The 12561-nt window shown below is 37.2% G+C and overlaps 1 protein-coding gene across 1 annotated transcript in view; it reads left to right on the top strand.

Annotated features, from left to right (window-relative positions):
- The first annotated feature begins 1907 nt into the window (after positions 1-1907).
- Positions 1908-12561, top strand: part of LOC137281409 (rho guanine nucleotide exchange factor 7-like) — an 89526-nt gene continuing 78872 nt past the window's right edge. The window contains exon 1 of the mRNA XM_067812617.1: positions 1908-2044. The gene's annotated coding sequence lies outside the window, so the exon portion shown is untranslated. The remainder of the gene's footprint in view (positions 2045-12561) is intronic.

The following is a 12561-nucleotide window of genomic DNA, read 5'->3' on the forward strand; positions in this document are numbered from 1 at the left end:
GATAATTGTACTGATGTCGATATTTACATGTAGTTGTGATCTTATGAGTGAGTTTAATTTTACGCCGCACTCAGCAATATTCCAGCTATATGGCGGCAGTCTGTAAATAATCGAGTCTGGACCAGACATTCCAGTGATCAACAACATGAGCATCGATCAATTGGGAGCCGATGACATGTGTCAACTAAGTCAGCAAGCCTGACCACCAGATCCCGTTAGTCACCTCTTATGACAAGCATGGTCGCCTTTTATGGCAAGCATGGGTTGCTGAAGGCCTATTCTACCCTGGGACCTTCACGGGTCTGTGATCTTATGAAGCAATAGTTAATTTTAATTACAGTTTCGAGGAGCGGTGGGTAAGCCTAGCGGTTATAGAGCGCTCACTCGCCACGTCAACGACCCCGGGTCGATTCCTCCCATGGATAGAATGTGTGAAGTGCATTGCGTGGATTTGCTGGAACGTTGCTAAAGGCGGCATCAAACATTTTCCATTCGCTCATAAATTCTGGACTCTGCTAAACGAACTGGTGTTGAATGTTCTTCTATCAAAGTCACCTCGCACATTACTGGGGCGATGGAGTAGCCTAGTGGTTTAAGCGTTCGCTCGTCACGCCTAAGACCTTGGATCGATTCCCGACATACAACGTGTGATGCCCATTTCTGGTGTCCCCCGCCGTGATGTAGCTGGAATATTGCTAACAGCGTCATAAACCAATACTCATACAACACAAAAACATAGTGACTTACTGAACCCATGCAGTTTCTTCTTAGAATTAATGGTCGTAAGAGGGGATGAGTTAATCAGAGTCTCTGACTTGCCTGACCCATCTCTTCATATCCCAGCTGTGTAGATTGATGCTCACGCTGTTGATCACCGGATATTGTGTACTTAGCCAATCGGGTGTAATCCCAAATATGACAATTTTAGATTTGACCATTTTCTAAAATACATTACAGCTGGGAAGAACGATGGACATGCTGTTGATCACTGGATTATCTGGTCCGCACTGAATTATTTACAAATCGACGCCATAAAGCTGGGAGAAACATTGCTGCGGGTGGCCTTAAAACAAAAACACAAAACTCGGCTCACTTAGTCCGTGTTTTAGTTTAGGTTGTGTAGTGTTAAAAACCTTTGCCCGCCGCGACGATACCCTGGTCCTATTCCTTATTTGGGCATAAAGTGGGACTCCATTATTGACAAGCTATCATAACTGCAAATAGGTTGTACAACAATGGCGGAATAACAAGATATTCCATCGTTGAATTTCGCAGTAAAACATTTGACATCTTTACATAACATAACCTATTGTTCTTAAAACAAGTTAGATTTCACAAATTCTTCATAGTTATTTATTGATGAAAAACTGTACTCGTCTGAATCATGAAATCTATATCTGTGAAATTATACCCATATTGGAACTTCTTTCAATCTTCATTGATGATGCAATACTTTTCCAATAAATATTTGATTTGAATAATGTAATACAACATATTCGTGTCCTAATGACACAGTTTGTGACCTGTCAAAGCTGACATTTTCATACGCGTGACCTCGATGCATTATTCGGGATAAATTCGCCACAATTTATTCTTCTGAATAGACAAAATGTTTGAGAAGAATTGGTATTGATTGTGTTGGTTTTACTCGTTGCATCTCCAGCTTCCTGATTTCGTTTTTCTTGAAACTCTTATCCAGTGAGATTTGATATGAATGTATTCGTGTAAGTTGGATTTATTGTTGCTATCATGCAAATTAATTCAACAAATCTATACAACTTATCGCCAATATTCTTCGTCTATGAATCACAGCACAATAAAAATCGCTGGATGACGCATTCTCCGGTCAAACGGGCACCTGCTGAGCCGAGTTACTCCCCTTAGATCCTTCTCCTGGCTTTATTACGGAATGACGTCATCGGTAGCCATATTCTGGCATCCCTATCAATTTTAATCCGTTTGAGGCGAATTGGTGTTGATTACACCCTTTCTAATTGCACCCAGGTGCCTCGTGGGGTGTCGGATTTCTGGGCTATTGGTTTCGGTAAGTATTGGTATGTGTATTTAGCCAGGTGTGGAAGATGTAAACATGCATGCGTGCTCCGATGAGGGCCTCACCCATTGCTTCGTAAGTGGATTTGACATTTGATTTGTCTGCTTGAGGGAGAGTAAATGTTTTGATTCGAACAGCTATCAAACAGTAACCCTTTGTTCTTAAACGTAAACAGTTGTTCTAAAATGTATTTTAATCGACAGAACTGTGAGGATCGTTTCCTGGACCCGGTTGTGGCAGGTTGTTCACAGAAATGTATATTTTTTACACAATTTATTATCATAACCTCCAAAACATAGATCGATATTTCCATTTATTACGAACATGCTCAGTTCTCTTCAAGAACATTTATCACAGACATTTATGTTCACCTCCGTGCTCATTTTTTTCTGTTTTTGCAGTTTCACCAAAGAATGTAACTGAAACTTATGAGTACCAACTACCAACTTAAGCATAAACAGTCGTTGTCAATACCAAGGATGCATACCCACTGTACGCGTCCTTATGCCCAAATATCAGAGATTTCTATCGGTTTTCAAACGCTTTTAAGGAAGTTTTGAAAACACTGTGATACTGGCGCAAATTTGATATTTTCCTATTTTCCTAAATTTTTAGAAATTGTGATTGTTTAATTCCAGTTTTGATTATCATTTGTTGCAGACATTGGCACTATGATAAGAACCTCTTAGCTGTTCTCAATAAACAGCTGTACCCTAGCTTGGCAGTAAATATATGACACTATTTTCACATGGTGTGAGATGCTTAAGTGGCTGACATATTTGTTTTATTTCTATTTTCTGTCATTTGTTCTCGTAAGAATTAAGAGTGTTGCTGTCTAGATAGTGTTAACTAATATGTATTGGGGCAAGTTGGTTTAAATAGGAGTTTGCATTTTGCAGTTAGAGACTGCACCAGTGCAAGTTGTAAATGCTAAATCCAGCCCCAGTTGGGTTGTAACATAGTCTGACTCACATAGTTAATAATTAATCTAATTTACAGTGTGACATTTGTCTAATCCCCAATAACCCTGATTCAGCTGGTGTTATTATTGCCTAGCTTGCCTGCATACCCACTCAGTTGAGTTTTTTTCTGTTGTATTACATGGGCAGATCCACGAATTTTGAAAGGAGGGTTTTGGCTCTGCCAACACACACATACACACAAATTATCATTGTGATCATAAGTCAGGAAGTCATTTTCAGAGGAGGGGATCCACCGATGTCTTATGTGAGCACCAATGTCATTATCAAGATTCATGCCATGTTTTTTAATCATACCAATACAAGTACAGACTTTGTAAAATTTTGAGATCATTATTCAAATATATATGATTATTAAGTGTACAATTCATACTTAAGCCTGCTTGTCCAAGTCTGATATAAATCATGACATTTCAATGTGGACAGCTATGTGTACATCCTCGATATCTCCAGGGTATACGTTCCGATAAGTCTCCACTATACCCTGGACGCATCTACAGCTCTGCCTGATAAATTTATCACCTCCCTTGACTGTCTTTTGACCCAGTCAGGTGTCTACACTGTCACCAATCACAACTCACTTTCGTTTTTTGAATTATCTAACTGATTATACTTGGCAACAGAAACCATGCAGAGGTTCTCTGGAGGAGGTAGAAGGCGTTCTTGCATATGATGTTTTAAAGTTTCGGACCTGTCAGTTTGTTTGTATGATTTCCCTCAAATCTGAGACGCACTGCGAGCAAACCTTCGGAGTTGCGACCGCTACCTTTGTTGACACTGGCAAGCTTGGTTATAACGGCGACCTAGCTGATTGGCTACTGTGAGAAGGAGGAGCCAGCAAAGGGAGGTAATAAATTTATCAGGCAGAGCCGTAGATGCATCCAGGGTATAGTGGAGACTTATTGGAATGTATACCCTGGAGATATCGAGGATGCTATGTGTAGTGCTGTAGCACTAGCAGATTGGTTTTGTGTACTAGCATAGACATGATTACATATCCAACTTTGCTGTTACTAAGTGTTAGAGCAAAGGTATTTTTGACACATTTCAGATCCCCAAGCATGAATAAACACCCAGATACTTTCCTGCACAAATGTACTCATTTTAAAATTTATCGATGCTTCCTTCACTGGCCTTATTAAAGGCAGAATGGGAAAAATATTCAGTCAAAGCAAAAAACCCTCATGATTGTTTCAAAAGCATTGTATTTCAAGTTCACAATCACTGAGGTCCTCGAAGCACTGATTCCTAACACAAATATTGTTAGCTAACTCAGTTTAAAGTCTATGGGAACAGTTACCAGTATTTTAGTGTCCAACAAACAGCCTTGCGCAGTCAAAGTCTCATTCTTAACAATAGGATTTCATTTTTTGAGTTTGGAATTTTGTATATGTTCTATAATTATTGTTGACAAAATATGACCGGCAGTTCAGTAAAAGTGAAGCAAGATGTAAAATTGGTCTGGCCTTGCATTTATTCCTAGAGGTGTTTATGTTTAGAGTTTTGACATTTAAGTTCCAACTATTTGTATGCTCTATTAGTTTTTCTCAATTGCAAATGGTGTGAAGGTAATATTCCGATACAGGCAGTGAAAAAATTCAAATTAAAACAAAGAAAAAAAGTGCCAGTTTGACACCTTAGTATTGTGAATGGTCCTGTGAGTATCAGTTATTTTTAATAGCAAACCAGGAATATTTTAGTTGAGGATCTGACCAAGATCATAATTGAGTAATTGATTCCTATAGCTATGAGATTGTCTGTCGTAGCTTCTTTAATCCATTTACCCCATAGATGTCTGTTTTTGATAAACAAGAACCCTGAAATCTTCAGATTTTGGGCTCCTAAATCATCAGATTTTTATGATGCTTTTTTGTTTTTATTTTAGTTGGCTTTCTTTGGCCTAAAATTCATTAAAGTACTGGCAAACAAGGATAAGTTGAGTACTGACATTACAATTGACTCGTATTGACTCGCATGTGAGTGTGTTGCCTACTGGCCTACGAAGGGGCCCCAGAATGTCTGCGATTATGTGCAGTAGTACACTATGTATTAATATAGAAATATCCAATAATTTCTTCCAAAAATTTGATTGTTCAGGCTAAGGAAGTGATTTACCCCATTGACAATATGTGCAAGAGTGATCCCTGATAAGTATTTAGCATTAACTCTTTCAACACCAGTCACCCAGAAGCATATGCTGCCATGACACCGAGTTCCCAGCGTTTGCAGAGACTCTGAGAGGCATATGCTGCCATGACACTGAGTTCCCAGAGTTTGTAGAGCCTCTGAGAGGCATATTCTGCCATGACACAGAGTTCCCAGAGTTTGCCGAGCCTCAGAGAGGCATATGCTGCCATGACACTGAGTTCCCAGAGTTGTCATGGGAGCATATGCCTCTGATGTTGATGTTTATCAAGGAAAATATCAGCTCATAAATCATTATAACTAGTATATATCATACACCATTTGGAAGGTCTAATCCTACTTTTTATAAATATGAAAGTTTTTTATTATCATATTATTCAAGTAACAGGACTAGAACTTGAATAAGCCAACTTTTAATGAAGATTCAGGCTTACACATGTCCAGATAATTTGGTCACCAAAAAAGGAAACGAAAACTTGGGTGATATTTTTTCCATTTGCAACATGTCATGTTTTTCTTTTGTATGTTTATTTTTACAAGATCAGGAATTTATTATAAAAGGATTTCTGAAATAATGTGTATGGCCGTGTATTTCCCTATTTCAGTCACATTGTGCTCAGATACAACAGAGCGAAATGCCTGCATGAAACTTGTGGCTCATATATGCCTAAAGTAAATTCTGTGATTAGTGTAGAGTATTTCCTACCAGTTTCGGGCAGTCTAGACTGGTGGTTGGAACTGGTTAAAATCTCATAACTGATGACTGGTTCAGTACAACTGATCAGTCATAGAAAATAATTGGTTAGCATTGTTTTTCAGATTTTCCTATTCAGGTTATTGCATGACATGATGCAGCTTGCTGCTTCACAGTGATGACCAATATTCAGTTAGTGAAGTGTGTATTCTAACAAGTAAACATGTTTTCAGGCCCTGCCAACTTAAAAAATGTCTTCCAGCATCCAGTGTTTCAAAGACTTAGCAGTTCCAAATTTGTTTTTGTTTGACTGTGGGAAAATATCATCAATTACTTGGTTGTTTGATCACCGAGACCAAATGATCATTTCAATTTATTGGAACACCACTAGGCTAAATGGAACATGAAGGAATACTTGTATTATACTAAAAGCAACTTATATTTACGTTATGGAGCTTAATATTTCATAACACCAGGCCAAGTATTTAAGTGGGAATAAGTGCATGACTACATTTATAAATCTCCTCACATTATGCATATTTGTAGTATTGTAGGCAAGAAGTGTTGTTTAATACAGTGGAAGCTGTCAAAACTGGCATCTGTCCAATCCGGCAAGTTGTCACCACCGGCATACAATCTCAGCCCCATCCATGACTTGTACATTTACCATCAGCTCTACAATCCAGCACCTTGTCTAAACTGGATTATTCCTTCAGTCCCAATGAGTGCTGGTTTAGACAGCTTCTACTGTATTTGTCATTAGGATTGAGCTGAATGTCATGAAATATGCATAAATGTGTTGAATACATCTATGAATTAGTGTTTGAAACTGTTTGGGCATTAATTCATCATTATCAGGCAAGGGATGGTAATGTTCTTGAATCAGAGCATCATGGTTTACATTCAAACAGTAGAGCTGAGTGAATTACCTCCCTTAGATTGTCTTACTGGCAGTGACGACTATCTTTCTTGAAACTATAGTCTTTCATTTCAAGTAATCTCTACAATAAATATGCTTGATAAATGATATGTTGGTAAATGCATTACAGGTAAATTTAAAACAAACAAAAAGAAAACTAATGACAAACTGATACTGTGTGTGAAATAGTTTGTAGTGTGAAACATTTGCTAGCGAGTCAGCTAAGCTAAGTCTGAAAATTACTAATGCCAGCCACACAATAATTCACTATACAATAGTAGAAGAGAATAAAATATTGTTTAAATTATATGGGCTTCATAATTAAGCTGCCAGTATTGTGAACATTTTTATGATGCCATAATCTTGCATGATATTATATCCTAACAAGTCGGAGAGAGTGATAAATCTACAAAATGACCTCTTGAAAATTCATTAGCTATTTGGGCCAGTGACTTTGGTGATTTACTGGCCAGACTGGATTTTGACAAGTTACAGGCTAGCCAGTGGCTATTTCTCCACTATAATCATGATAATAACTTGCCAGAAATTATCTTACCAGGCCTCTTACTTATATGAAATGCTATATCCTATGCACTGTTTGGGAGGAGTGTCACTTGACATCAGTTAGTGTCGTTTAAAATACCATCCATGTACTTTCTACTTGTCTTTAGTTTTAAGTCATTTTTAAAATTATTTGGGGGCAAGTTTAATTTCATCATAAGTAATTTAGCAAATTTCACACATTTTGTTCCAAATATAGCAATAAAAGTTGGTAAAAGGCTTGATTCATATTGATATAGTTAAAATAATTAAGTAAATATAATATCTGTTTTGAAACAGCAGCTGAAAAAGTGCCTCAACCCAATACAAACTCCCTGTTCCCATTTCAATAGCAAATGGTTGGTCCTGATGTGATATGTGTTTCAGTCTTCATCAGTTATCATGGTCAGTGCATTGGTTCTGGTTATCAAGCCAATCGATGTTATCATCAGTACTTTGTCCCATTCAGTAGATATGGAGTGATTCATGGGCAGTGTGGAGGTCCGAGCTATGTATCATGAATGTGTACACATGTGCAACCTCTACTTTCATTTCGATGAAGAAGCGAAAGGTGGGGAAAGTTCTCGAGGTAACATTCTTGTTTTAGTGGCAGTGTGGAGGTCGGCGCTATGTGTCATGAATGTGTATTGTAACCTCTACTTTCATTTTGACGAAGAAGCCAGAGTTGGGGAAAGTTCTTCAGGTAATGTCCATGATTCATTGACAGTGGATGTCTAAGCCATATATCTTGAATGTACATAAGTGTAGCCTCTGCTTTCATTTTGATGAAGATGCGAAAGGTGGGGAAAGTTCTCGAGGGAATGTCCAGCCAGTTAGTGGCTGTGTGGAGGTTGGCGCTATGTGTCATGAATGTGTATTGTAACCTCTACTTTCATTTTGACGAAGAAGCCAAAGGTGGAAAACGTTCTGGAGGTTATGCCTGAGGCTCATAAATTATTCTGAATTCATGAGTGGCTACCATAGGCTTGGTAAGCACTGGCATCAGTTTTCTATGATCCTATCATTGCTTATATTTGAATGTCTTAAACCTTTCTTAAAAGCTACCTACTGACTAATATTTCTTACTTTATGAACAAGGCTTCAGATAATTTTCCAACCTCAGGAGTTTGTACTTCAAATTTGTTCAATATATTAGTTCTTGAAAAATATACAAGTACATTTAGACTACTGAATGAGATTTAATGGAGTTTGACTACAACAAGATGAAGAAGTTATACTAGTTTCTGTACATTCATTATTCATACAGCAAGTTGATTACTTGACGATTTGCAGGTTGTCGGATCACTGTCTTATTTCTGAAGGAAACTTGTAACTTGTTGCGGTGCTGCCATGTTTACGTCTATGTGCACAATTTTGACCAATTAAATTTAGCTGAGATGTTTCACTGCGGTACAGTTTCCTTAGCAACCTGGATTCCAAAAACACGACAAGGGAAACCCCAATGTGTTGCTTTCACGGAAACTGAAATTTGGGACTATGCATGAAATCAGATGCATTTTCTATAAACATGATAAATAAGTAATAAGCTGTAAGTGTGTCTAAGACAGTACGCCATTGCTATTTTTGTGCTTATCTATGGTGCTATGGTGCTCATTATTTCGTACGGTATCTTGTATATTTTTTATTCACACATGCGGCAATGTGGTCCTTACCTGTTGAACATTCCTAAGCATTGATATGCAGTCACAGCATTGCTTAAATGAATGAATTTTCACTCCAAACTCTGTACATCTGTACCTTGGAAAGAATGTAGGGGATGTTCCATTTTGCAAGCATACCACTAGCCAATACCACAAGGCAATACCATGCATATAAGAAAAAGTAATGGAATAAACTGACACATTTTCACTTAATTTCTCTTCATCATCTGTGTCCTCCTTGCGTCATCATTTTTATTTTATGTCTTATAAATCCAGTATTCCCTATCTTTGTTTAGTGTCGTCCTCAGTTGACGGAAAATTACTAAACGCAGCATAGAGGAACACACTTGTTCACTTGTTTGCTTACTTGTTCGCTCACTCGAGTGATCAACACTGCGGATTGCTCCATTTGAATGATAACAGGCATATATTCAGTAAATCAAAACATTATAAGGTGCTTATGGTTGAGATATAAAACCAATTTATTAAAGTAGCTTACATTTTATTGGTGGAAGAACCCACTCAATCCCGGTATATTTGCACAGTTGAAGATTTTATTCATAGTTTATCAGAATCAATGACTTAATGAAGCTTGTCATGAAATAATTTTTTATGACTCAAACACCAGGTGGAATTTCTATGTGCATCTAAATAACTCGGTCTCATAAACAAGCGCGTAATCAACAAAAAGTGCAATAAAGAACATTCAGGAGAGATATAAATGACTTTCAACAGATAATTAAATCAACAGGCCTGTATACAATGAACCAATGGACTATCAGCAGCCCATCAAATCTGCACCAACCTTGACACTGTATGTTGAACTCGATAGGAATCCCTTGATGTGGACTTGATAAAGGTACCTCTGTCCACTGGGTGAAAGATCTCCCTGGATGAAAGTTGAACTTGTAGGTAGGCTGCCAGGAGAGCTGTTGAAGTGCAGTTTGTGGGAATGGATTCCAGATGTTTCCTGGTAATTGATTGGCCAGACTGCAGATTCTAAGAGGATGTGAGGAACCAACTGGCAGACTTGATGAGGATTTGGCTGAAATTCTTTAAACTCTTAAATGGGCTGCCTAGACTAATGCTTTGTCTCTGAATATGTGTATTTTCCTCGTAACAAATCATCCCAATTGAATTAAAAAGGAGCTCTAGTGAGATGTTAGGTTCAGAACGTGAACTATCTAGACTTACTTCATTCAGGTCTTCAGCTTTGCAGGGAAGGCTAGGCAGTAGGGAAAATAATGTGGTTCAGGGACTGTGAGGCAGACTAGAAGGGCTAGGAGGTAGGGAAAATAATGTGGTTCAGGGACTGTGAGGCAGACTAGAAGGGCTAGGAGGCAGGGAAAATAATGTGGTTCAGGGACTGTGAGGCAGACTAGAAGGTGCACTGTTACTTGTTTTTGAGTGGCATTTTGGTTAAGTGTGGAATCGTGATACCGGCACACTTGAAATAAGTTCCTGGTGTCTGAAAGGCACTCTTAGAATTATTTTTTTGCAGACAAAATTACATTCTGAATAAATTTCTTTTTCAATAACTGCTCTTTTACATAAGTGAGCTGTGTAGGAACATGGTATATGAGCAGATAAACATGATTAGAGCATGGTAAGATACACAATATAAAGCTAGGGATTCTGAAATTGAACAGTGTGTTATCAGTCTTGGTGAGAAATGAAGTGCCAAGATTTCTATATTGCACGTCTTCATTATCTTGCTCATGGTGAAAAGATAAAACAACTTATTTTTGCAATGTTAAATATTTTAAAGAGTACTTGGCATTAAGTGCCACATAACATCCTGGTTTATCTCTTTGTATGAAGCAGCTGGGTAGGTGAGGTAGCCCACTGGTTAAAGTGTTCTTGGTCTTACACCGAAGACCCAGGTTTTATTCCCCGTATGAGTGAAATGTATGATGTCTGTTTCCAGTGTTTCTGGCTGTGATGTAGCTAGAATATTGCTGAAAACGGTGTATAACCATACCCACTCATTCACTTAGTGAGGGGTATTCAAGACACAATTTAAATTTATAACATTGTAAAGAGATATAAATAATTTGTATAGCAGTATTTCAGGATGAAAATGTGTACTCAATCATAAACTCTATCAAAACTGAAATTCAATGATACAATAATATATGCTGTACGCTGTTTTATGTATGCTGTTGAAAAAAAACAGCTTTGTCAAAGGTCAGCATGAAAAATGTTAAGCGGTAATATTCCTGAATCTGACATTGAAATTCCAAACTAGAGTGAGTGTTTTTGAGTGTGAACAGTGTTAAGTCTACAGTAAATATTCTTTGGAACTCAAATTCTGTTTGCTTTACTAGTCCATGTTTACTTCAGTGAAGTCTTGTGTTTTGCTGCGAATCTACAAGGTAAAAAGTATGACTTTGGGACCCTTGTGTCGTTGTTTACCAAATATGGGTACAGTAGACCCTCAGTTTCTTAATTTCATGAGTCTCCTCAGTCTCAGATAATGTTACAGTCCTAATTGTCTAGCATAGAGTACTATAAGCTTTTATCATTCTTGTCATTGCAGTACCTTCATATTTTTGAAGGGATGCATTGCAATATATTTTTCTGTATCCATTTTGAGAGATTTGATGAACTTTTCTTTGTGAAAAAAAAATTGACAACTATTAGTTGGATTTTTCAAATTCATGGACCATCTCCTTTGTCTAAGCAAGAGGTGCAGTGGACAATTTTAATAAGAAACTTTAATTTTGTCAAGAATTGCAGCAATTTACAAATTTCAACTTAAAACAGTTTCTTCAACCAATAACTTTAAACGTTTTGTGAAAATGTTTCAAGATTTTATTAATGAGGTGCAGTACTTGAGGTTTTCTAACTTTTGAAAGTATTGAGTCAATGATTTGAACTTTAATGAAGGCATCAGAATGAATTGTTTTAATATTTGGGGAACATCCTGTTTTTCTGTTGGAACATTGTATTTTGATATCTTCACTTCATCTAGAATTATCACAAGTTTCATTTCTTGGAAAAGCCTACATCAAGTTTGTTCAACCATCAACTTTACAATCATTAAATGGATTGCTTTCAGATTTGGATCATGGCTCCTTTGTCTATTGAAACGGGCATTACAGAGTAAGATATAGATCTTGTCGTTTTGTCAAGAATAATCATAATTATGGTCAATTCTTGTCTAGCTCAAGTGTGATGTTATGGTTGGAGGTACTAGTGAGTCTTCTTCACAGTGGCAAAATCATGAATATGATAAGATAGGTATATTTACATACTAGACAACTGGCATTTAGCTTTTTTAGGGTAATCATCATAATGGTTTATCATTAATATTATTATTGGATATTCATATAGCACACATATCCATGCAACTATTGCTTGCTCAAGGCACTGGTATTTGGCTTTACTGCCCTGTGCTCTCTTGGCAAAAGATAATCAATTGAAATTTTTTTTAGTCATGATAATGATAAACAAAAATTAGATTTTTAAATTAAATTAAATTAGATAAAAAAAATTTTGCCCATGACCTATGACATTGAGACAGCACAAACATATTGCCACTCAGCAGCAGGAGACAGTAAAACCTC

This window comes from Haliotis asinina, chromosome 4 (assembly GCF_037392515.1).
Source record: "Haliotis asinina isolate JCU_RB_2024 chromosome 4, JCU_Hal_asi_v2, whole genome shotgun sequence".
In the NCBI taxonomy this organism is placed as follows: domain Eukaryota; kingdom Metazoa; phylum Mollusca; class Gastropoda; order Lepetellida; family Haliotidae; genus Haliotis; species Haliotis asinina.